The sequence below is a fragment of the Vanellus vanellus genome, assembly GCF_965231255.1.
Source record: "Vanellus vanellus genome assembly, chromosome: 9".
NCBI lineage: Eukaryota > Metazoa > Chordata > Aves > Charadriiformes > Charadriidae > Vanellus > Vanellus vanellus.
This window is the reverse complement of record NC_138914.1, coordinates 11,244,736-11,270,958: the sequence shown is the minus strand read 5'-3', so window position 1 is coordinate 11,270,958 and position 26,223 is coordinate 11,244,736. Positions and strand designations below refer to the sequence as shown.

Sequence of the window (26,223 nt, the reverse complement as noted above, 5' to 3'; positions counted from 1 at the left end):
GTGACCGCTCAGACGGGACCGGAGGAGCAACGGCACCCGGGCGGAGAGACCGGGGCAGGGGCAGCGGCGGCCTCCGCGCGGGGCTCGGACGCGGCCGGGCCGTCCGCGGCGGACTCTGCCCGGGCAGGCGGCGGGAGCGGCGCTGGGCCCGCGGCGCACCCACGGGAAGGAAAAGGGCCGCGCCGCGGGGCGCCGCGAGGGGGCGGACGGCCGCCGGCGGGGCGGTGCTCGGCGGTTACGAGACAGGCGGCTGCCGGTCGCAGCAGGGCGGGCACTACCGCGGGGCCCGCGCCCCGCTCTGTGGCCTCCGGTCCGCGGGGGCTCCCCGGGCTGCCCCGCCGGGCTCTGCCCACTGCAGGAGGCGCCCGGATCCCACGGAGGGCACGAGAGCGACCTCCACCTTTTTCGGGGAAGACCTCAGTGAGCGGGGGACGCGGGCAGGGCCGAGCTCGCCGCCGAGTCAGGCCCGGAGAACGGCAGGGGTGGCCGCGACCCGACCGCAGAGCCCGCCCAAGGACGGAGCTCCGCCACGGGCGTGACGTCGCGGCGCAGGGATAGGTGGAGGGGTGGGCGTGGTCTCCCAGCTTCGCCCCGCCCCCGCCGGCTGACGTCGCCGCTGCGCGCCCTGCCCCTCGAGGCTGCGCGCTGACGTTGCGCGCGGCCGGGTCAAGCGGTCTGGCGGCGCGCGCGGGGATGGAGCAGCCGCCGGCGGCGCAGTCGGGGTGCCCCCGCTCGGCCGGTGAGTGACCGCGCGCGCGGGCTGCGCGGGGGGACCCGGGGCCGGGGCTGGGGCTGAGGGGAACCCCCCGGGCCGGGGCCGGGGCCGGGGCGGCGGCGGCGGCCTCCCCCACCTCCAGACCTGCCGTTCGGCCGCCCTTTCGCGTCCCACCCCCGCCCTGTTTTTTCTGCCGCCGGTTCGGGCTCCTCCCCCGGAGGGGGCTGCGGCCCAGCCACCCCCGGGCCGCCCGCCCCGGTCACCCTATTCCGGCCCGGCGGGCCCTGTTGCCGTTGATGGCAGGCCGGGGCAGGTGCACCCGGCGGGGGTGGCCGCCTCCGCGGCGGGCGGGCCCGGTGGGAGGCGCGGGGCCCTGGCAAGCGCGCAGCCCCGCCCGGGGCCGTGGGGCCCGGTACACGCGTGTAGAAACGTCTGGGAGGGCGCTGCTGGTGTGTGGGCTCTTTGTTTTGGAGGAGTCGGCTGCGCCTGACCCGGCTGATTTTTAAGATGGCTAAAGTTTGGGTGTGTTCTTCACCTATTCGTCCCTAATTTATCTCTCTTTTATGGGGTAAGGTACTAATTATTTCATTGGGCTGACATGTAAGTGAGCTCAAATGTTGCTGTTCCGAGAATGGGTTTTTGGAGACAGGCCTGTAGAGTAGAGAACTTCAAGGTAAATCAGGGGCTTCTGAGCTTTACAAGGCCAAAAGCCACGAGGCTCAGAAGTGGAACCGTCGCTCGGCTGAACCTGTGTGCGCAGCGGCTGTCATCGGTGGGACCAGAAGCACGGCATGTGTCTTAGTAACAACCAAATACTGTGGCCAACAAAGCTTGTGTAGCGGGTTAAGGCGTCACTCTCACTAGAAGGTTCGATCAGTGGGGAGCTTCAAGGGTTCTTGGTGGAGAGAAGGTGCAAAGGTATGAACTGACGGCACAGAGATCTGGGTGGACGTGTAGAGGAGGAGGGGAGTAATGACACTACCACTGCATCAGAAACGGTGTCCATTGGTCACAAGCCTTAAAATGAAATGTTTCTGCAAGGTGGAAGCCTTTCGTAACACACATCTGGGCTACAAGAGCGGCTGTTGAAGGAGTACAGCCCTGGACCTGAGCCAGCGCGAGAGGGTCCTCCTGAGGCTGGAGAGCAGGCGACCCTGTCCTTGCTGCTCACTGCCTGCCCTGTCTTCAGCAAGACTAACACATTGCAGATGGCTTCATGTTTGGTCAGCAGGATGATGCTCCCTTCTCAGGGCAGATCCTTTGTCCATCTGGGAATGTCTGGCGGTGAGGAAGGCTCAGTGTACTAGCTGGGAGGATTGTTCCTCTCTCGGTGCTGGGGGACTCTCTCTCCTCTCTGTGTGGGGACAGTGGGGTCCCCCAGCTTGCAGGACTCGCAGGGTTTAGCGACCTCCAGATCCTCACAGGGTTCCAGTGCCAAACGGGCAAGTTTATTGGAGCTTTGTATCCACTGTGTCCAGTTCAGCTGCCTGATAAACCCACTCAGCTGATCTGGAAGTTGTTCAAAATATGAAAGCAAACTGAAGATGGAGGAGGATCTACTTTGTGTAGATTTTGCGTTAGAAATAAATTGGGACTTAGGTTTTCATGCCGTTAAAAAAAAAAAATTTGCCATTAAAAAGTTTGGGGTTCCCCCCGCCATGTACCACATAAAAGTTGCTGGATTTTTTTTTCAAGCAGGTGTTTAGTGTGGTTTGAGTTCTCTCACATCTTATTTAATCGTAGCTAAAGATCCAATAATTAAAAGCTGCATTTAATTCAGATACAAAATAGAAAGACTACAGTTTTTTCTGTGTGTCCGAAGAGGTGCTTTCTTTAGGAAATGGGTTCTATCTAGCAAGTCAGCTCCTCTTCTGGTCTGGTGAATGGTTTGGTGCCTGTCTGTAAGCTGGTGGTGTTTGTGTTGAGTGGGCTGCTGTGGCTCGCATTGGAGATAGGCAGACCTTGTGTTAGTATCTCATCTGGTCTTTCAGAGAACTGTTTTTGAACCATTCAAAAATAATTGGCATGATAATATCTTGGGCTGGGTTTCTAGGAATTTTTGCTTAGAGGTCTGGGGGAGGAGTCATCTCTCTCCACTTGCTTCTCGAGTGTTTTCGTGATGTGGTGTGCTTTCCTTGGCTGGTTTCATAGCTGTTGTCTTCTAATGAAAGTTGGGCTTTGGCAACTGAAGTCACTGAGTTTAAGCTATTGCCCAGGTGAGCTGGCTGAGTGGCTTCCCTTTGATGGCCCTGAAGTCTCCTCACCCCTAAAACACGGCTAGTGGTTCTCCCTTATGTCTGTCCTCTAAGACGTTACAGAGATTACTGCAATGTGCTTGGATACTGCTTGGCAAAATGGTACTTACAGAGAAGATTGTACCCTCTTGGTGAGGATATGAGTTTCTTTAGAACTAACCGGGGACTCGTGTTAACTCTCTAGGGCGAGAGTGAGGGTAATATTTCAGTATTAATAGTGAGACTTGTTAAAGTGGTATGTGGGCAGCCAGCTCTAGGTGGCCCTACTTGAGCAGGGGGTCAGACCAGATGATCTCCAGAGGTTCCTGCCAACCTCAACCAGTCTGCGATTCTGGGAACTCAGCACGATGTTTAATAGCGGATAAACTGGCAACTTCAGAAAAAGTGAAGATAAGTGAATGAAATGCAACATGAAGGTGGCAGGCTAGATGTGATTTGTCAGCACTGCTAGAAAGTGAGTAGTATGCTATGATTTAAATACTTAAATTAAAATTCTTTAAACCACTAAACAGTGGAGGCACTGGATGTTGTCACAGCACAGTGAGCTGATTCTTTAAGCTTGAATATAAGCTCCGAATTCTTAAAATTGTTCCTCTGGCCAAGCATGTCACAGAAGGAAAAGGAAAGAAGGAGGAAACGAGTGATTGTATGGAGTTAAATGTCTTTTTTTGCAAAATGAAACCTCTTCATACTTTCAGAAGCATTTCATGATAAAGCAAAAACAGCCGACCTTTTGTATTTGTAAAGAAGAATCCTATTGTTGTACCAAAAGTACAAAAACTTGTACCACAGTAACACTGAAAGGCTTTGATTTGGAACCTAAATCTGCCATACTATGTGAAAAGCAAACACAGAATAGAAGGTCTCTCCCCCAAAGAGTTTACGTTTTATTAACTTAAATCCAAATTAGATAAGTTCAGAAGTACACCAACACTCCAAAATGTTTATGCCGTGCAAGAACTCCCTTAGTATGTACTTACGCTGTGTTGGACTTCCATCACTCTGTGTTGGTCCTCATTTTGGACAGCAGCTTAATTCTTCAGTCTGACACCGGTCACACAAGCGTTTCCCTGTGAAAATACGCAGTGAACATCAGTGAGCTGGGAAATTTTGTCTGAAACAAGGCACTTTGTGGCGTGACATTTCATTGTGTGCTCTGTTATAATGAAACGTTATCTGAACGCTTAGAGAATTTTCCTCCTTGAGATAACGTATTAGGTTAAAGTACTCAGAGTATGAGTTAACTTCAGAGGCTGCTGCTGATTTTAAATACTGCAAAGCTAGCAGAAACACAATACTTCAAGTAAGAGTTACTTCTTTTCTCTGAAGAAGACTTTGAATCTGTGGTGATGTTTTGCTGCTTATCAGATGTTAATGGTGTTTCTTACTATGCTTGTTAATTTTGGCAGGTCTTTCTCCTTTACGAAGAAGCTTTGTTGCCAAGATTTACTCTGAAAATGACCTAAACTACTGACTGCAGATGTCTGCAAATGTAGAAGCCAATAAATCGTATCTCCTTCCCTCTCCTGACTTTCCTGTTTCCTGTGGAATTTATACTTCTAAGTATTTTTAAAATTAGACCTCTGTTGAAGACATTTGGATTACAACTGTGAGCATATCTATGCAAAGAGACGAGCTAACCTGAGCAATTTTGAGGTATGTATGCCTACTATGACTTATAACAAATGGGAAGAAAAAGCCATCTGATTATAGGGTGGGGAGAACTCGAGGCATATTTTCTAGGTTCAGATTGATCTGCACCATTATTCATAGTTTTAGCAATGGAACATACATATGCACAGTGAGACGATACGAGCACCAGAACATCCAGCTGGCATTGTATGGAGGGTCACCTTGTTTGAAACTGCTGTAGGAATATTCAAAAGATTTCTTTTAGAAGAGCAGGTTGCTTATGTTGTATGACCTGAGCCTTCACTGCTCACCCATTCAGTTCTTACGTGCCACCGAGGTCTGTAGAGATTTTCTTCTTCCAAGCAATGGACAGACATTAAGTAGTCATTGAAATGCACCTGGGAGGCAGTGGTGGTTAGACAAAGTGTTCAGATGAAGTTGGAAGATACCTGCCTTGAATTGGAAAGCATCTTCAATGAAGGCTAGAAAAGAAGTAGGTCTTGTTTGCCTTCCTATGCACAGGTCATAGCGACGCCGTCTTTTTGCTCATGGAAAGCAGCAGTCTGGTAGGGTGGTGTGCCTGTAGCGTACAAGCTTAGCAGAGCTGGGTGGGCTTTGCTTTGTGACTGTCTGGCTTTGTCCCACCCAGGTAACAGAAGATGGAGAACCTCAGCTGTTTAAGAAGCACAGAAGTTCACCAGCTTGCACAGCTGTGTTTTACGTTAAGGCTTTTAGCTTGTACTTTTGTACTGAATTCTAAACCTGGAATGAGGAAGTCAGCTAACTTCCTCTGTATGGGCTCAGAAGAGTCCAGTGTGTGCTGATATCATCTGTTGACTCTGCTTTCGTAAACTACTTGGACATGGTTATCTTTTCTGTGGTGTAGGTGTCCGTGCTGGCACTCCAGGGCAGTGGCAGTCTTACCAATTAACGGTGGCCTACAGCAAAGGGTGGCCAAACACATCTCTGTCTTCCAGAAGAGGCTGATTGTTCGTTACTGTTATTTTATTTTTTTAAAGGAAAATTAATGTACTGAAAGTAGATACCTGATGGAATCATTCAGCCTGCCACATTGCTGTACAGTGTGTATTTAGCAGACAGACTTTTCTTAAGAGCTTTTAGTCATGAGCTCCAGTGATTCAGGCTGAGATGATGCTGGAGGGACACAGATCAAACCGACCTACCTGTCTGGCTTAATAGCCTGATGATGTTCCTGTAACAGGGAGGCAAAATGGGCTGTGTCTGCGGTGCTGGAGCAAGCTTGAATTGGCAGGGAGTGCTGTGGGTGAGAAGGGGATCCTTGCCTGCACTGCGGTTATTCCTCCCGCAGCTCCCCACGAGCAGAGCTGGGATCAGGGCTGGCAGCTGGGTAAATTTCTCTATGACCAGTGGGCAGAACTTAACGCAGCAAACTTTAAACGTGTTCCTTAGTCTAACCCAGGCACTGTTATTTGGCTGTGGTAGTGTACTAAAATAGTCTACTTGGGCAGAAAAGTATTTTTGTCTCCTGTGAGTGCTTTCATGAAAACTGGAGAAACACACCAGCACTTCAGGGGTGCAGTGGTTTGCTGAGCTGCCGATTAGGATCTTAGTGCATGTTTTAGATAGTGTACCAGGGACTCAGATTCTGTAACCCAACTAAGAGCCTTTTTTTAGTAAGTTATGGCCTTCGTAATTCCATCAATTAAAATTGGTGCACATTTCCCCAAAAAGCTGCTGTTCTGTGAAAATTGAACAATTCCTGCAGCAGCTCTGAAAACCTGTAAGAATACATAGATTCCGTGTGACCCTGACTGTGTATCCCTAGGTAAGGTATTAATCTTTATTTCTTTATCTGTAAGATGAGGTTGATCTACCTTTGTAAAACATTCACTTTCATGAAAAGGATGATTTAAGTGTTGTTTGGAATAACTGCAGTTTCATTATTCAAATTCATGTGATTAAAGGTGAATACTAATGTGTGGAGTGGCAAAGAATTTGAGTATAAGAGGAAGTTTTCTTCTGATATAAAGAAATGGTCTGAAAGATGAAATTGTGCACACTGGAGAGTGTTGCCCTGAAACTGCCCTACAAGGTGTCTAAAAAGTTTCAAAGGGCATTAAAAGGCACCGAGATGTTGAGACGGATGGTAGTGCCATGGATTCAACTTGTGTGATGGGTTATGATAAGAAATTTGCAGACTCCTACTCACAGATTCTTCACAGATAAATTTGGCAGATTTCAGTATTTTTCAGATTTGTGTGAGCTGGTTGGTCTCCCTTAACAAATTCCTTTGTGGCCTCTCTTTGTCCTGGAGTTGTTGGCTGCTATTTTCCTGGAAGCTAGTTGCCATGGTGATTATCCTGTTAGCAAATAAATGTGTTTTTCATGATCTCCAGGTATACTAGTTTGGAGCAAAAAGGCTGTAGCCTTTTCTGGGGTCGATGGAAGTACTACACCCATAGAGGCGCAGTGTTTGTAGATCACTGCCCATGGCAGAGCACCGAACAAGCGTCTTGTACTTTATTGGGTCATAGTGGTAAGGCGTAACATCTCTTGTCTGTAAGGAGCAGTGAGTGTGTGTTACCATGAGTCTGAGGCTGAATAAGGGTTAAAATCAGAGGAAGGAGAAAGAACGACTTTTGGTCAGGATCTGTTATGACTGAACTCACCCGATTCAGGCCAGTAATGGTGAACTGACTAGAAAGGTGAAGGTGATGATGGAAAACAGCCCCTTCGGGGTGTGTGGGGCTGTGATCCTTCGCCCTGGCGGCTTTCAGTTGTGATAACCTCTGGCTCCAGTCTTCAGTGTTCTGTTGGAGCTGGGGTGCTGGTCGTGTTGCACCATGGTTTGTTTTCAGCCCTTTAAGGCTGGGGCAGTGAGATGTGGCCGCAGCTGAACCTGCCAGTGCTGTGCTGTGGGAGCCACAGCTTGCTGTGAAACCTCTGCATGCCCCTCATCATGTACTCCTCCTGAAGGAGAGCTCGAAAGCTGGGTATGCCAATGTCGTTGGTAGGGGAAGGTGCAGGCTGATGTGGCTTGGTGGCCGTTAATTAACATCCCGTTCTTCACTGGGGAGGAGCATGAGCTGGATACGCGAGCCTTTTCTTACCAGGAAGAGCTTGTTTATTTCGCATCGATGACCCATGAGAAGTTTGGCCCAAAAGATGCCAGTTCGAACTACTGAACTCTGGTAGCTTTGTGAACTGCTATGGCTTCCTAGAGAAACCTGCCCCTTGAGGTTCTTTTGGTTTGGCATCTGTCACTTGCTGGGAATGCATCCGTCCTCCTGGTGCACTCCAATAACCGCTGACTTCTGTCCTCCTCTGCTGGGCACAGGCTCCCTGCACCCTTCTCTGAGCCTGCTGTGTGTGTTCTCCAGTAAGCTCGCCCAAGCAAGCCTTCAAATATTAGCATAAACAGCAAATCCAACAAATTTCTAGTCAGAGAACAGTCAGATATGTCTTTTGGTTAAGAAATTGTTCTAACTTTTTTCCTGGCTCCTCCTGCTCTGGTTCCTAAGCCAGTTTTTCTTTTTAAAATTTAGATCACTTTAAAGAGCGGAGTTGGGGAATTGAGCAGACAAGTGGCAGAAAAGAAGGGATGGCCACCTTCAGCGGAGGATGACAAGGGGAGCAACAACCCTTTTGCCTGTTGGCTGCTACCAATTTGGGCTCACCTGACTGTGCCCTAAGTTACCCTTCACCTGTAAATTGTTTAAAAAGAAACTACAGGTAATAGGGTACTTCTGGGTAATTAATGGTCAGCCATCTCTAATTGCGATGACATAGTTAATACTTGTCCTTACTGTTTAGTGATAAAACCTCACCACTGTGGATATTCAGGTATATGAGGAGATACTGTCATGCATTTTGCTGAACTGTAAGCTTTTAATGAAGTACGCTTTTTATCTAGGAAATAAAGTTTTTCTTCAGCTCTTTTTAGATGATTTTGCTGAAATAAAAGGTCAGAGTGTGAACTTTAAGCCAAAGGGAGACAAATAACCTGTAATGCAATCACTTCAGCCATTTCTCATTATTTGTGTGTGTGTTTTGAGGTAACGGTATATCAGCTGCAGGCTGTGTGGAGTTGAGCGTGACGCTGTGCCAACAGTGACCCGCTTTGCCCACCCACCTTTTTTGTGTGAGGTTATTAAGGAAGGGCTGCAATAGCATGAGTTTTCTGTTCTGTGGCCGTGTTATATGATACTTTGGAAAGATAAACATGTGTTTCAGAAAGAGCAGAACTGTTCTGTGTGCTGGCTCAGTTGCTTTGAGGATGGCAGCTTTGAGATTGAGAACATCATGCACTTGAGCCCCTGCTCTCCGTTGGTGAGAAAGTCCTGCAGGTGTATGTGGTCCTTGTAGCAGCTGTAGCCTCGCTTGCTCCCTCATCAGGAGGCAACCAACAATCATTTGATCAAAACTCCTAGTTCGATGTTAGCTTCTTACTAGCTCTTGCAGATAATGGTAAAAGACAGCATTATTATTGGATGGCACCAGTCTTGGGCTGGCAGACTAATTTCAGCTGCTCATTGGTGGTTATGCCATGCATGTCTATACCTTAAGCAGTACTACAAAAGCTACTTGATTTCAAAGACCACCACAGAAACTCAGTACTGTCTTACATCCTGAGAAATGTATTTTTGTCCTGTTAGAAAAGGTAAAAGGGAATAGTTGGTTGAAGTGATGTTGCTCATTTAGAGTAGTTCCCCAGGTAAGGATCTTTGTTATTGATGAGATGGCATAAGAAAACTCATGATTTGGAGGCATCCTTGTATTCTAGTTTGGGTTTTTTTCTCATGTATTCATGTTGATTCACTGCCTGAGGTGTTTTGTCTCCGTGCTTTGCATCAGGGTGGTGATCGAGTATAGCTGTTTTGTCCTGTTACCCCTGACTGAATGATCTCAAGAGTGGATACCTGCGGTGTTCAGTGGGGCTGTGCTTTGAAACAGCAGTTGATGTGGTTGTCTCATGGAAGAACGTTCTCTACTTTGTGCCTTTGGCACTTAATGTCATGATGTCCCATCAGGTTCTGCTGATTTTTAATGCCTGAAGTAGCACCTGAAAAGAAATCTGTAAAAAGTTCGGTAGCAAGGATCATAATAAGTTGCAGCTGAACTTGTGCATGTTTTTTGGTGGCAGCGGAGAGTAATTGATAGATATTTACCCACAATTTGGTATGAAAAATGACATTTACTGAAACTGGGACTTCCTGAAGAAATTTGATCTTACATGGGTTTGATTTTAAGTTTCAAAACAACTTTTTTCAAAACAGAAATGCCAGAGGAAGGAACATATTATGCAATAAAGGCAAAGATTACTAATTTTTCTTGTGACCAGATGCAATATTGGTGTGAAAAAACATGTGTATTTTTTACTCTGATGGATGAAAGTTCATTTCTTGGGGTTTTGGAATTGGAGTTACTGATTTGTTTTTTAAAAAAATTTGTTGGAATTCCTGTGAACAGCTGCTATCGTGGTCTTTCAATACCCATCATGTTGCTGCATCTGTGCTGCTCAAATTATCTTTGTTTTTCATCTTTTTTTGTTGGGGATGTTGCTACAGAAATGTTTATTGTTTGCCACCAGCCCAGCACCTTTCACATTCTGGTGGAGGCACGGCTCTCTTACAATGGCAATTGCTAAGGAAGAGCCAACCTGAGATCTTACTGCTTAGCTGCAAAACATCTGACATCTGCAGAGGCCTTGGAGGAGGCAAAGGTGGCAATGAAAACAAAGTTTAAGGCCACCAAGGCCACAACATCTAAAGAAAGGCTGACAATCCAAAATCTGTGACTGCTCTCGCTTGAGGGAGAAATTGAGACGGGGGAGCAGGCTGCCTCCTTCCTTGGTTCTAGTTCCATGTTTAGGAATTTTCTGGCCCCAGTGTGTGAGACCTATTTTTTTTGAATCTTCATGACCTTATTTTTGTCCTCTTTTCAGCTTTACTTTTTTTAATCAGTTGGGAAGATGTTCACCTATAAAGGTGAACTGACTATTAATGTTTAATTAAAGTCCATCTGGAAGAAGTGATGGAAGGAAAGCGTCCTGAGATTTAAAGCTGAAACAATGTAGGAAATGTTAATCTCAGTCTTCTGAGAGTTCTAAGAAATTAATTGATAACTGAACTATAAAGGGAAGTCATTAAAGTTTGGCTTGGGAATTGCTTACTGTGATTGGGAGTAGGCTAGAATATGGGCAGCTTACAGTAAAAATTTAAAGCGAGGGGAGGCTTTGAAAGAGAACCACAATGGCATAACTAAACATTACCATATTTTGTCTTTGAACGCTCACCAGTTCAATCTTGGTAAGCATTCACTTAAGTAAACTTCAGGCATTTTATGGCTAAAAGGACAGACATAAGGATTTGAAGGAATCACAGAATGGTCGGGGTTGGGAGGGACCTCTGGAGCTCATCTAGTCCAAACCCCCTGCCAAAGCAGGGTCACTCAGAACAGGTTGCACAGGATTGTGCCCAGGCGGGTTTTGAACATCTCCAGCGAAGGGGACTCCACAGCCTCTCTGGGCAGCCTGTGCCAGTGCTCTGCCACCCTCACAGGAAAGAAGTTTTCCTCATGTTGAGATGGAATTTCCCGTGTTCCAGCTTGTGCCCGTTGCCCCTTGTCCTGTTACTGGGCACCACTGAAAAGAGTCAGGCCCCATCCTCTTGCCACCTGCCCTTTAGGTACTGATAAGCATTGATGAGATCCTCTCTCAGCCTTCTCTTCTCCAGGCTGAATAGCCCCAGGGCTCTCGGCCTTTCCTCATCAGAGAGGTGCTCCAGTCCCCTGGTAATCTTTGTAGCCTCTGCTGTTCCAAGTAGTTCCTTGTCTTTCTTGAACAGGGGAGCCCAGAACTGGACACAGTGCTCCAGATGTGGCCTCACCAGGGCAGAGTAGAGAGGGAGGATGACCTCCCTCAACCTGCTGGCCACACTCTTTTTAATGCGCCCCAGGATGCCATTGGCCTTCTTGGCCTCAAAGGCACATTGCTGGCTCAAGGTTAACTTGTCCACCTGGACTCCCAGGTCCCTCTCTGCAGAGCTGCTTTCCAGCAGGTCAACCCCCAACCTGTACTGGTGCATGGGGTTATTCCTCCCTCGGTGTAGCACCCTACACTTGCCTTGTTGAACTTCATTAGGTTCTTCTCTGCCCAGCTCTCCAGCCTGTCCAGGTCTCGCTGACTGGCAGCACAGCCTTCTGGTGTGTCACCCACTCCTCCCAGTTTTGTGTCATCAGCACCTAAGGGTTAAATTATTTTACACATGGAAAAAATGAATTCCTGTTCTCCAAGATAACTCACTGATAGATTTCTTCGAGATGATAACTGTTTTTCCCTAAGTTGCCACTTAGGAAAACATCAAGATGTGCAGTTCAAGAAAAGAACTGCTGGCTTTCTTGGTGAGGAACTTGGGTTCCAACTCTTTGGGGAGACTGATCGATGTTGCCTCTCCAGACCTCCCGTAGTAAATTTCTGCTCCTCACTGGGGCCTGTCAAGCAGAATCTTCTCTGGAGCTTTAGGTCCTTTGGGCTTGCCATCCATTTGTGCTTATTGGTATAATTTTCTCCACCTCCAGGACACGGTGAAAAGCCTGAGTAAATAATAGGTGAGGAACAGGTGTAGCAGGTTCCAGACCAAAGATGTCAGAATTAGTAACAGACTTCTCTGTTGTAAGAGGTCTTCGGTTACATAACTGCCATAGCTATGTAGTGACGCTGTTTTTTTAAAAACCCCAGAAGTTTGGTGATAGAATTTGAGTAGCAGGAGAAGTCTCTACAGATAAAAAAGTCTAGCATATTAATCAGTTACATGTTATATGTAAAAAAAATAATGATTAAAACCCTTTGTGTGAGCTGTTTTGTTCTGTAACTCTGATATGAGAGGGAAATCTGAAATGATAGCATAGTAGAGATAGTTTTCTAATTAGAGTGGTGGAAGGGCTGGGTGTTTTGGATGTTTTACCCCAAACCCCTGTAGCTGTTTGGCTTGGTCAGTTAAATATGGCTTTTGAAAAGTATCTGGTGATTGCTTTCTTCATCTTGGTCTTTACTGGGAAGACGAGCCTTCAAGAATCCCAGATCCCCGTGACAGTGGGAAAGTCCAGAGCAAGAAAGATGACTACTTGGTGAAGGAAGACCAGGTTAGGTAACACTTAAACAAGTTCATGGGCATAAGCAAGACCATGATACCTGATGGGATGCACTCATGAGCAGTGAGAGGGAGCTGGTTGATGTCATTGCAAGGCTATCTTGGAAAGGCTATGGTTATCAGGGAAGATGTCTGAGGAGTGGAAGAAAGCAAGTACCACCTCTGTCTTCCAGAAGGAGTCTTTTAAGAAAGAGAATCTGTAGAACTGTGGACAGGTCAGCTTACCTCCGTCTCAGGGAAGGCAATGGAACAAATAATACTGGAAACTATTTCCAAGCATGTTAAGGACAAGGAGGTGACTGGGAGTAGTCAGCATGGCTTTAGGAAGGGGAAGTCACACCTGACCAGCCAGGTAGCCTACAAAGGAATGACTGGATGGTGGATGGGGGGAGAGCAGTGAATGTTGTTGACTTTGACTTGAGTAAGGCTTTTAACACATTCTCCATAGCATCCTCATGGACAAACTGAGGAAGTGTGAGCTAGATATGTGGACACTGAGGTGGATGAGAAATAGTTCAGCCAGTTTCCCATCTACCTCAGGGTCAACATGTCTAGCTCGTACTTCCTCAGTTTGTCTGTGACGTTTGTGTTCAGAGCGGCACAAAGTCCTGGTGGAGGCCAGTCACTAGTGGAGTAAGCCAGAGGTTGATACTGGGTCCAATACTGTTTAACCTCTTCATTAATGGCCTAGATGATGGGGCCAGGTGCACTGTGAGCAAGTTTGCAGGTGATACAAGATGAAGTTGATATACTACTAGATGATTGAGGTCCAGCTCTTGGGCTCCCAGCATCAGAAGGACATGGACTTGCTGGAGTGAATCCAGAGGAGGACCACGAAGATGATCAGAGGGCTGGAGCAGCTCTGCTGTGAAGACAGGCTGAGAGAGTTAGGGGTGTTCAGCCTGGAGAAGAGAAGGCTCTGGGGAGACATTAGAGCCCCTTCCAGTACCTGAAGGGGCTCCAGAAAAGCTGGGGAAGGACTCTTGATCAGGGAGAGGAGCCATGGGATGAGGGGGAATGGTTTTACACTGCAAGATAGGAGATTTAGATGAGATATGAGGAAGAAACTCTTGACTGTGCGGGCGGTGAGCCCCTGGGGCAGGTTGCCCAGAGAAGCTGTGGCTGCCCCATCCCTGGAGGTGTTCACAGCCAGGTTGAATGGGGCTTGGGGCAACCTGGGCTGGTGGGAGGTGTCCCTGCCCAAGGCAGGGGGATTGGAACTAGATGATCTGTGAAGTCCCTTCCAACCCAAACCACTTTATGATTCTGGGATTGTGCTACCATTCAGAGGTATGAGGATAGGCTTGAGAAATAGGCAGACAGGAACCTCATGAAATTCAACGAAGGGAAATGTGAAGTCCTGCACCTGGGGAGGAACCACCCTATGTAGCAGGTGAAACACCCTGTATGGGCCCGTAGCACGTATATAGAGTGGCCACCCTGTAGACATGCTCGGGTCCAACCTTCTGGAAAGCAACTCTGTAGACAGAGACCTGGGAGTTCTCTGATGGCCACCCAAGTTGACCAATGGTTCTGTAAGGAGCCATTAACATGGGATGGGTCTTGCTTGGTTTTGGCTCTGATTATGAGCCTGCATCTCCTCCGTGGTAGGTAAACTTCAGCCTTGCTTCAAGGCTTCAAGCCTGCTCCCTTGTTGTGCTGCTTTGGGTAAAGATTTTGTGGAACTTTTTCATGTGCACTCAGCCATGAATGTGGGAGGAAACATTCTGAGTTTGGCTGGGGCTTAAATGCGTGACTACTTGATTCCCATTGGCAAGCAAGTCATCAAGCCCAATTTCTTTATACCAAAATCACTGAGTTAACGACTGCCTTTGTGCAGTTGGATGTGGAGGTGGGTATTGAAGAGCTGGCATATTGGTGTGTGTGGCTGCTTAGCTGTGCTGTTTGTGCAGTTTGCGCGTGTTCTCTCTAAAAAGGCATAATTAGATCTACTACAAGAAAAGGACCATAGATGGGCATCGGTACTTTTATTGCTTATATCCAAAAAGTGTAGGCCTTTACTTCTTTTAAATGCCTTCTCAAGACTAGTCAGCCAAAGTTGAATGTATCTGACCCGGCAGTGAAATACTCATTATGTCTGTGCCAAGAAAGGTGATTAAAATTAAGTGTGGAACAGTGGTCATACTTCTGGTATATCAAAACTTGCATTAAAAAGCTCCCATAGTAGCGCACAAGCAATAAAACAAACCTCAGCGTGCTTGGGATGCATGTGTGAACAGTCAGTGGACAAGGCAGGGATGTCACAGCTCCCGCGTGGTGGCAGCGCGTGGAGGGCTTGCGCTGGCCCAGTGTCCAAAGGCGCGCAGTGGTGCTGCAGTGGGGAGTTGCGGCCATGCTGGGTTCCCTCCTCAGTGCCAGAGAAGCAGCCTGGCAGTGTGCCTGTGTACTTCAGGGCAGGTACACCTGGCTCCGCTTGGACTGCGTTCCCGAGGCACCAGGGCTGGTTGGCCCCTTTCTGCCTTGTGGGGTACATACGTACTCAGTTATGTCGTTCCTTGTCTCGAGCTGTGCTTGAGCTACCTGAGAGTTAGAGAAGTGGCTATAACGAGTCAAGTTAAAAACACGTGATGCCTGTATTGTGTTCCTGGTGGCAGCTGGCCACAGGTTCCGAGCACTGAGTGTGGGTAAGGAAGTGTGGAGAGGGGAGTCCACACTGGTGGGTCCTGCTGGCCTCTGTCAGGTGTTGGCTGATGGACTCCAAGTGGTGCTTGATGGGCATACCAAACACCTTGTTTGTAGCACTGCGGGGAGGGACTTGCTAATGCTTAATTAGAGAATAAAAAAGCCATTTAAACAAACCAGCCCCAGATTAAGGCCATTACAATTACACAAATATAATTTTTAAGAGTTGTACTTAATTAAAAGCTCCCAGGACTAGCTCACTTGAAGAAAGATCAGGAAGGACAATTTTCTTCTGAAGAGCGGAGATGAAACTGTCATATCATGAATTGAAAGACAGTTTGGAAGTGGTAGAGCTATGTAAGCCATCAGTTTGTGAGTGAGTCCTCTGAACCCCTGATCGGAATTTGCCTAATTGCCTGTGTTGTGTCACATTTTAAGCAATACTAATGCTATGAACTGCCAGGTTTTGCAAGCAGGTTTTTCTAGTGACAGTGGTCTTCAGCCAGTAGAGCTTTTCAGGTATCCTTCTCAACAGCGTGGAGGGAACTATCAAAGAAGATGCAGGTTTTATGTCTGTAGAGAGTGGTTAAGGTATACTGTTGGGAGCAGATGTGTTAAAAGATCTGGGTTGCAGTATGGGCATGATCATCTGTGTTTTGGATTAGCGGACTCTTCCTCATTTTGGGACTGAATATGGTTTGAGTTAGTCAGTGTAAACTGTTTAAAGTCAAACTTCTACTTTGTAACTTATTTGATGCTAAATATCAGTGGAAGGCTTTCATGTACCTAATGCCAGGAGCACCTGAACAATGGGAAAAGCATTGGGATTTTGCTGAGCCAAATGAAAACTTCCTTTGATCTGTCTCCTAGTCTCAGCGAGTCGAGTCAACGCTGCTGAAAGATCAGGGAATTAATACTAGTTTTGAGTCATCAGGGGGAGTATTTTACCACTCTGTGCCAGGTTAGTTCTACTTTCTTCTTTCACAAGTCATTGTAAATATGATACTTTCCAAGATTCAGGGCTAAAAGCACATGTTAAAATCGCGTGTAGCGTGCGTTGGTGGTAGGCGATATCTTTCTTTACAAGCCTGCTAATTTCACTTGCTTTAACCCTCTTATAATTCCAAGCCTGGAATAAACCTTTCTTCTGGAACTGGAGGTGCTAAATCACGCCAGCTTCTGTGCTGGCATTGTCACAGATGAATCTGCTAGGAGTTAAAATAAGAGGCCATCTCTTCTTTTTTTCTTTTATGACAAGAATGCTTAAAAGTCTCTGTAATGCCTGAAATAGCTGCAGTGTAACCTTTTGTCTTCCCTTGGAAGTGAGACGAAAATACCTGCATTTCCACTTTATGGTTCTCTTGTTCCTGACATTTGAGTCAGCTTTGACACCTTGAAAGCAGCGGCGTCTCCTGGCAGACAGGCGGTGAGGGTAAGAGCAGCTTTGATCTCTTCCTCCCCATCCCCTCCTCTCCCGAAAAGGTCCTGCCAAAATGTTTGGCACGGTCTAGTAATGGTGCATTTTTCCAGAGGCTGGAGGGTCTCATCCAGATAGTGCAAATGTGCATAGCAAAGGTGGATACTAGGAGCACAACTGACTGCAGAAACCCTTGAGATGCTTCAAGGAATCTCTTCCAGTGCAAGATTTCTTTAAGGAGAGGGAAGCTAAAAGAAACTGAATTACTTCTTTTCACCTTTGCATGTATAGAATTCATTGGTATTTGAAGGTAGGCTTTTATTGTTGCGGTACTCTGAGCAGGCTCAGCACAGGCTCCTGCCTGTGAAGGCACTGTCTCCAGCGCTGGTCCTAACCACGTTAATGAGACAGTTGCATCTGCTGCGGTGAAATTGGAACATGCTTCTGCTGCTGTATATCCCCACAATAGCGAAAATTGATGAAGCAGCTGAAAACAGTTTCTTCAAACAACGGACTGTGGCTTGTTTTGATAAGCAGGACTCAGTGCTTAAAGCTGCGTTTTAAATGAGGCAGACACGAGTGTATGTTGCTGTAGCAGTTCTTCCTTGTTGTGGTCCACATAAGCCTGGAGCTTTCCCTATCTCCGAGCTGAGAGGGGAGCAGATGGTGCCGATACCCACATTTTCTCTCTGTTACATATGCGTTTTCCCAAAACATTGCACATCTTAACCCATCTTCACCCTCTTGCCATCCTCTGGGCTGTGGGGCTTTTAGCCCCCTTTTGCTTTTGCCCTTGGCTTCAGTGAGCGTGCCTGCTTTGGGCTGCGCAGCGGGGACCAGTGTGTCGGTGTCATCCCTCTCTCTGCCCTGCTCCGGTCCCTGACAGTCACACGGCGATTGCTTATGACTTTACTGCATGCTGGAACATAGAAAGTTAAGTCATATTATTAAAAACCATGCAACTAATACGCAGATCTTCATTGTTTGTCTACTCAGTTGTGAGCTCTGGCTTCAAATTGTGAGTATATGCAGGCAATAGTGAAAAATTACTTGTTGCTAATGATAATGTTAACCACTACCTCTCTCTTGTAATCCTGGTCTATTTGTTCCTTATTTCCATCCATACAGAGCTCTTTCCTTTGTGGAAGACCCAATATTTTGAATGTTTGATTAATACTTCTTCACTCTTTTCCTTTACGGAAGTTAATTTCTCTGTTTACAAAATGGGTTACAAAATGTAAAAATGAAATTATTTTTGTTTTGATGAGTCCTTGGGGAAGCTGATGTGAGTTCCTGTTTCTCCAGCTGTTGTGGCCATAGCTTCAGATACGAGGTTTTTGGTAACACCGTTTGGAGCAAAGGTGCCCCGTCCCTGTACTGCCTCCCTTCTTTAGCCGTATCCCAGAGCTGTTGTAACCAGCTCTGTAGTCAGATTCTTCCCCCAGTCCCATTTTCCTTCAAAGCTGATTTAATTATTTTTTTTCCTTTTGGTTCACATCCCAGCCCTGAAAACAGCTGTGCCTCCAACAACTAAAGTGGTGGTGTGTCATGCTGTGGGACTGAAAATGAGCCACAGGTGGCAAAAGAGGTTGGAAATTCTTTAAATTGCTATTTCTGTCCTACTTCTTGCATTGTGAAAGGCTGGCCTCAGACCCCTGTTTGAAAGGTGGAGATGGTCCCTTCAGATGCCCTCCAGCAAAACGCTGCATTCAGAACACGCAGCTGACTGGTCTGTAGAGCATGTAAATGTGGTTACAACCTTCTTCCCTTTAGCAAAGAGCAGAGATGTTCTTGAGGAAATGCTGCAGTTTGGCCTTCCTTTCAATTTGGTTTTGAAGAAGAGCAGGTGAGCTTGTGGCTTTTCTGAAACAGATTGCTAAATCAGGGTCAGGATCAAAGGGAGGACAGGGACAGGGACGTTATGGTGGGGGTCTGCTACAGCCCACCCGACAAGAAAGACGGAGTGGAGGAGGCCCTCTGTAGACAGATAGGAGCAGCCTCATGTTCATAGGCCTTGGTCCTCATGGGGGACTTCAGCCACCCCGGTATCTGCTGGAGGGACAGCACAGCAGGGCGTAAGCAATCCAGGTAGTTCCTGGAATGCGTTGATGAAGTTCCAGATATGGTACTGTGCATTGTCTGTACTCACCTGTTGGGTAATGTAAACCTGTAAATATATAGCTAAGAAATTCATCGGGGTGAAGGAAGTGCTTTAAAGATAACCAGTGCTTTCTAGAAGGAGGAACAAGAAGCTCTGCTAAACTGTGGAACCAATAACATTGCCCCACAGTCAGACTATTATGGCCAAATCCACCACTGGGGACCCAAGGGACCCCAGACGGGACCGACAGATGCTCCTCCTCTGCCTCTCTCTTTGTAGAGGGGTAGAGGGGAGCATCTGTTGGTCCCGTCTGGGGTCCCTTGGGTCCCCAGTGGTGGATTTGGCCTAAACCACGACAATGGCATAGCAGCTCTAGATGCAGCAGCACAGTCTTCAAAGTCGTATAATAAATCTACAGGTCCCAAGGTGTAGAAATATATCTGAAGTATTTTGCTTTGATTTTCATGTTTATAGCATGTACCAAAACCTGAATGGTTATGTATTGGTACCTCTGCATGGTTCTGAATTTTGGAGAAGTCTTCACCTCTACGTCATAGCTTTGATTCAGGCAACAGTGTAAACACTGAGGGACTGGAGTGTTCAAAGAGGGATGGAAAAGATTTCAGTGGCAATTGGTTGTACTGCAAAACAGTAGAAATGTTTCTGAAAACCAGTCACTCAACTTTAAGACGCTGCAGTTTCCTAATAAACAAGGAAAATTACCTAATCTTTGACATTTATGTTTATGGTCCTTACACTGTGGCCTAACTTTGCAGAAGAACCGTTAGTCTTTATTTTTGCAGCAATCAATAAGCAATACTTCTTCAAGGACAGCAGTAATTTAGAGGCTGTCCATGGGTGGTACTGAAGATGCTTGATTTTGATGTGGGTGTATTCAAGAAGATGTTTCTTGAAAAGTAATTGGAAGGAGGAGGGGATCTGTCACTCGTTAAGAGAGTGGTTGATATTTGCTCATCTGTGACTTGACTGCAATTTTCTCTTATCTACAGGATTAATATTTGAACTTTCAGGAACAAAAAACTGTGTGCATTAGTTTTGCTGGTCAGCAGTATTAAATATATATAAAGTTCTAGGAAGGAACTGTTTCAACAGGATGTGGATCTGAGAAGAGGCTGATGTTGAAAAATCACCCTCTGTATGTCTGTGAACATGGTACCCTCACGCAGCATGAGCATGAGAACCATTAATAGGTGCAGGGGTAGAAACGGTGAATACATTTTGGTGTGCCAAAGCATAAAATCTTCTGCTGATGAACCCTCTGAAATGACCATTTGTTAATGTGGGTGGAGAAGGCACGGGAGGAGGTGACTCTCCCTCCCCGCTTCTGCTCCAGAGAAGAGGAGGACAATTCTTCGTGCCTTTTGAGTGACCTCAGGGATCTGCTCCCACCCCCCTTTCCTCACCCCTAACAAATGGGTGGGTGGACTGTGTAGGTCTGTTTTAGGCTTGTGAGGATTCTGGGAGAGAGGGTGTATGTCTCGTGTTTTGTATGGGCTCAGACATAGTGCCACTTTTGTCCCTGAATATCTTAAAAATCTTGTTAAGTTGCTCCTTGGTGACAGTTTTGTAATTCATACATGAACACAGTGCCAACCTCTCTGTTATTTTATTAACAGTGTGCTGGAGCAAGTTCTTGTGTTCTTTGGTATTTACAAGTGACGTGTGGTTTATTGTGTAAGTTGTGGGTCTACTAAATGAGAATCAATTTATAGTACACATGTCAGTTGACTTAAATAATCCTTTTACCAAACAAATAGCATTGACTCCCTTTATAAAATTAAGCAGCTTGGCTTTCTAAGTGCGAGTTATTCATAACTGGTATCTGTAGACATTGCCTTCAAAGGAATCTAAGTGTTCTGCTCTGTTATAAAGCATTTTATTAAAGTACCTTCACCAACATTACCCTCAATGTTTTTCCCTTTCTTCAGCTGGTCGGGTTGTTCATATTTTGCATATCGGAAAACATCAGGCACAGGGGCTGACTCGCTCAAGGTCTGGTAACACGACTGACAAAGCTGATGTAGCCCAGGGTCTGCGGTCTCCGCCTGTACTTTGGCCACCAAACTGCGTTCCTGCCCAATCTGTGGTACGAGGAGGGGAAGCAAAGGCAGCCGAGAGGGCATCACTCAGCTGACTTCCTTCTTGGCTTCTGGATAACATTGAGGATAGGTTGGAGGGCTTTGGGAAATCATTAGGCAGAAATCAGTAAAACCTGTTGTTATCCTACTATGTTGGTTTTGCCCTGTAACACTGTTAGTTGGCTTGAAAAACGGGCTGTTGCTCTCTTGCTTTGCCCTGTGTCCCCCCTTCCTATTAAAGTGGCAGTTTCTCTCCGTCCTGTGCGGCCTTTCTCACTGTACTGAATGGTGCGGACTCCTCAGAGCACTGTGGATTAATTCGATGAATTCCTTGGGCATGCCACCTGCCACTCCTGACTGTTTCGTCAAAAGTAGACGGCTTTGGGCTATTCCCCTTTTCTAAAATCTTAGATGCAGAACTTCAACAGAAGTTTGGCTTGCTTCACACTCAACTTGCAGCTGTTGTTTTTTTTTTTCCCCCCTCATCTTCCAGCTGTGCTATTGAATATGCTGAGTCCTCTGGTTTTGTCTTTCAATTTGCTCTTTCAGCCATACTCCATTCATGCTCTTGCATAGAGTACTGTCAGTGTCAGGCTTGTGGCTGGGTGGGCGGCTTTCTATCTGTATCTTGTCCCTGGTTTTTCTTTTGGACTTCGCTAGAATTCCAGGAAATCTTTTCTTGGGTGGATTTTGGAGGAGGAGGAGGAAGAATTCTGTTTTGAAAGCTACAGGTATCCTTTCCATTAAAAATAGTATTGTTTTCTGGTCTTTATTAAGTTTTTTCCCTGTATTCTACCATCTTACTTATGTTCATTGCATTTAATTGTTTCTTGTGTGACTTTTTCTTCCATTCTTGCCCCAGTTCTCCGCTCTGACTTTTTAAAAATTGTGCTGTTATATTATAATAGGTAAATATACCTGTTTCTTCAGGTATTGGCTAGTCATGCCGCAATTATTCTTTTGGGTCAAAATATTTACTCTATTACTGTTGTCTTCCTCTTTGAATGTGTTCCAAACCACAGTCCCCTTGAATTTTACACCCATTCCAGTTTCTCCGGAGTTCCTCTTTCTGATGGGATTAGCTGTGAACACCTGGAGCTTTCTCTCCTTATTTGCTCTGCTTCGTGTTGCTGCTAAACAATGGTGCTTTTAAAGTATCTTAATCCTCCCAGAGATATAAATCACTTGCTACAGTTCCCATAATATGTGGTTTTCCATTGTGTGGGTATTGCCCCTCCAGTCTTTCTTGCTAAACTGTTTGCCTTGATACAGAATCCATTTTGGGATGAGTTTCTGAAAATAATTTGGGATTTCTCAATAAAAGCTGGGCTGTTTCTTAATAAAAATCATTCTTAGTCTGAAGCAAGTGAAAAATGTTTTTCTTTTGCCAAATAGGAATGGGAAGCATCTCCTACCTAAGATCCCTGCCAGCTGTGGACTGCATCTCTCTGATGAGCTATTACACTGACCTGTTTACGGAATCAAACAAATGTAAGGGTTCCTTAGGTAATTCTACTTCAACGTTAACATTAAGGGTTCGAGATATACAAATACAGCTTAAAGAATAAGTATTTGAAATATTCTACAAAAAGGCAGAATCTTTTCTGGTTTCTTTGTTGAAAATGATTTTTCTTCCCTATTTCTGCGGTTCTGTGCTGTTTGTGTCTGTAACAAGTACTCCACTTGCAGATATGTCAGCTCTGAGCTGGGTTTCAGTGGTAACTTCAGAGTTCATTTTATTTACAAACAACTGTGGTTTTGAAGGGAATTCATTAAAATGATGCATTTAGAGTAAACTTTTACTTGAATAAAGTTTAACTAAACTCTAATGGGCCAAAGTCTTTTCAGACTTCTGATCTTGATCTTAGATACTTGACAAATTTTTGAAATTTTCATGTTACGAAGTATTTGATGAAGAAGAATGAGAGAGTGGGAAGAAACTTTTTCTCTCTATAGGCAATCTAGCTGTCTAGGGCAGAACAGCACCAGCAATACTTGATTTATTTCTGCCCCTCCAGGTTCCAGCTGATATGTGTGTGTAGCATCCGTGTTAAGTAAAGGGCTCTGCAACAGAGTCATTATGTATAGGGGGGAAAAAAAAAAGCTAAGATTATGTCTGCTCTTTGTAAGTACAGAAAAGTGAAGGAATTTTGATTAGCCCAGTGCAGTAGCTTTTCAAAGTTTAGAAAAAAATGGAGCTTCTGACAGAAAATGGGAGATTTGGTTTGTATGTCAGTGAAGGCTGTGATTTACAGGGAGAAAAGACAGGTAGTTTTCATGACCTTACGTCTGACAGCCCATCTGTGGGCGCTCTGGAAAGTGGTCTCTGCCGTATGAAGGCTGGGAACTGGTTTGAGCCAGAAGCATCTGTTGACCTACAGGGTCCTGTGGTGCCGTAGGGGATATCTGTGAAGACCTCACTGGCAGACGCTCTTACAGTTCTTATAAACAAAAAAAGAAAAAAGACAAGTAGATTGGCTATGAGGTTATGTTAGCATCACCTCGTATGTGAACAATACTTCACAGGTTGTGCCTAGTCCTCCCTCATGCTATTGTAGGAATGTAATTTCTTCTATGTAACGATGTTTTTCAAAAATGCGTTCATTCATTTTTTCCTAAGTTCTTCATATTTGCTGTCATCACTTTCTTCATATACCAGCTTCCCACTTCAGTGGGATTAACATTTTCTTTATCTCTGCTGTCTTCTTGGAGGTGAGAATCTGGTGTGTAATAAAATAGTCAAAATGCCCCAGTTGTGTAGTCTTACAGCGTTCTTCTGAGTGCTCATGTATTCTGAAGCTTGTGTCCCTGTTTTCAAGAGCTACTTGAGTAACTGATCACCTTTGGAAAATCTGGGCGATTTAGCTGGGTTCAGAACATGCTGTGAGTCTGGCTAGAGAAATGTGCCCATGGGATCTGCTCTCAGCTGTCCTCTTGTCATCCTCTGTTGTCTTCTGCTAGCGAGTGTCTGGCCTGGCCTTGGCCTTGTGGCAGAAACATTGGACAGATCATCAAAATGCCCTTGAAATACTCTGTTTCCTCCTTTGGGAAAGAAGAGCAAAGCCAGGATATGTCCCCAGGTGTGGTGGGCTTTGCCTAGGTTGGACCCAAGCCTTGAGTCCTCACTCGTTCCATGTGGAGGCAGCGACTGGGTCTGTCACCCTATCGAGGTGTTGGTCGTGTAAGCGGTGTGCTGTTTGGGGGGGTGTTGCTGCGAAGGACAGGGCTGGTCCTGGTGGCCACCTGGCCGAGGCTGGCATTCACGCACCGGCAGCGTGGCCACTGTGACAGAGGTTCCCTGTGACATGAACTGAGAGGTGCTCGTCCTTCAGAATGCTCAGTGTTCCCAGGTCCTGTTGGGTGAGCTGCAGATAAACAGGAGCGAGCTGTTTGACCTGTGCCCAGGGCGCTGGAGTGACTGAGGAGGAGGAGGAAATAAAATCCACGTGTGCCAGTGTGACCTTGCAGGTAGAGCCCTGGAATCCACCTGTGCTTTCAGCGCACACTGGTGGCCATAAGCCCTGAGAGAATGTTCCTTCACAAGGACTTTTTGATTGACTCTGTAAGCTTCCATATTTATATCCCTTTGGTTATTTCAAATAGTTATTTGGAAGAGATTAAAATAGCCCAGCTTCCAGAGGCACTAGCATTGAAATGAAAAATAAAAGAAACAAAAAAAATGACAAGTTGGAACCATGCTCACTGTGTTGTTTGTGTACGTCTTTCTTCCCATTTCCAAGAATTGCATCTCATACCCAATTTCTTTTGCAGTTTTGTTCAGTGGAGGGACTGCTGTATGTCAGCCATGCTAAAGGGCAAGTGATGGAGGCAAGTACTAGTTTATATATTCACAGTTATCTAATATTGTTTTTGCCAGTTTCTCCTTTTGAACTGTTTTGTTTCCCAGTGCTGCTGTGAAATAATTGCACAAATTAAGGACTATTGGCATGCTCTGGGATGTAATAATTTTATAACATCTGCTCAGTGTGACTGTATATGGAATTGTTAATTTTGTCCCTGATGTATTGTATTTTTGTATGAATAAGAAATGTCTGATTTTGAACTTCATGCTACAAAGTTACTCCATTTCCTCCCTCAAACAGAATATAAAGGTTGTTATAAGTAGGGAAGAAAACAAGCACAAAACTTGAATCCCAATACAAATAAATGTGCTGATTAATTCTGCTGATTCAGTTCTTCAAATTTATGAGTTTTCCCCAAAAGCAGATAATAGGACAAATAAGTAGTTTTAAGGATCTTCATACCAGATATGCAATTTGAAAAGCCCTGTCAGGCTCAGAGCAGACTCCTTGTATGGACAGCTGAGGAGGCAGATGACCACGGAGCTGCCCGTAGGAGCCTCTTAAAGATAAGATAAAGCTGAGAGTCAGTGTAATTGCAGAATACCCAGGGGGAGCAGTGACCCGTTTGTGAGCTCACTGTGGGCTGATTTGTTTCAGGTTGGTTTGTAAATTGACACAGGGCTAATTGAAGCAGGTTAATGGTTTCCAGCAGGTAGTGTGTGGAACTCTCATTAGGCTGAAGTGGTGCTCATTAAGATGAGCAGTGTTACCAGTGGTAATCTGGATAGAAAGTGGGCAGGAGAGCAAAAAGATGCCGGTTAGAGAGTATATTGGGCATCTTTGATATGAACTACTGTTCTTCAGTGAGTCCTAACTGAAAAATGAATACTGAGGGAATTAGTTAAAATGAAAAAGGCAGTTATGGGTCAACTGTCAGATTTGTATTTTATACACCAAATAATTTTGGGACTCTTGCCTTTGAGCCAGTGAGGTTTGTTCATTGAACCATTTGGTCTGTTGGATGAAAAGGAAAATCTAGTTTTGACTTTTTTTTTTTTTTTTTCCCCCGAAACTTAAATTGAGTGGAGACCTGCAATTCAACTTTCTAGAAAACCGGTTACATAAGAAAAAAGAAATATTAAGAAAGAGTGAGCTCAAAAGTCAAAGTACAATGCTAGTCATAAAGGCGCTTGAAGTCATTTAAGAAAGTCTTAAGTATGTAAAAATAAAAAGTTGGTTGCACATTTTTTTGATTCTGCCACACAATTTCTGCATGAATATGGGTAAATATGGGTAAATTCTGGGACGTAGTTTATTACTTTGCATTTAATGTGTTATTGATTAAACTGGCCAATATATTTAGACTCAATGCTTATAACATGTTCAAAATACTGAGCTAAAATCCTGTATGATTGCAGTGTTTTGC

General features: G+C 45.6%; 1 long non-coding RNA gene across 1 annotated transcript; it reads left to right on the top strand.

Annotated features, from left to right (window-relative positions):
- The first annotated feature begins 666 nt into the window (after positions 1–666).
- Positions 667–24,810, top strand: LOC309675517. The gene is made up of 3 exons (XR_014269505.1): positions 667–739; positions 4,380–4,626; positions 24,766–24,810. It is a non-coding gene; the product is annotated as an uncharacterized lncRNA (long non-coding RNA).
- The last annotated feature ends 1,413 nt before the right edge of the window (positions 24,811–26,223 follow it).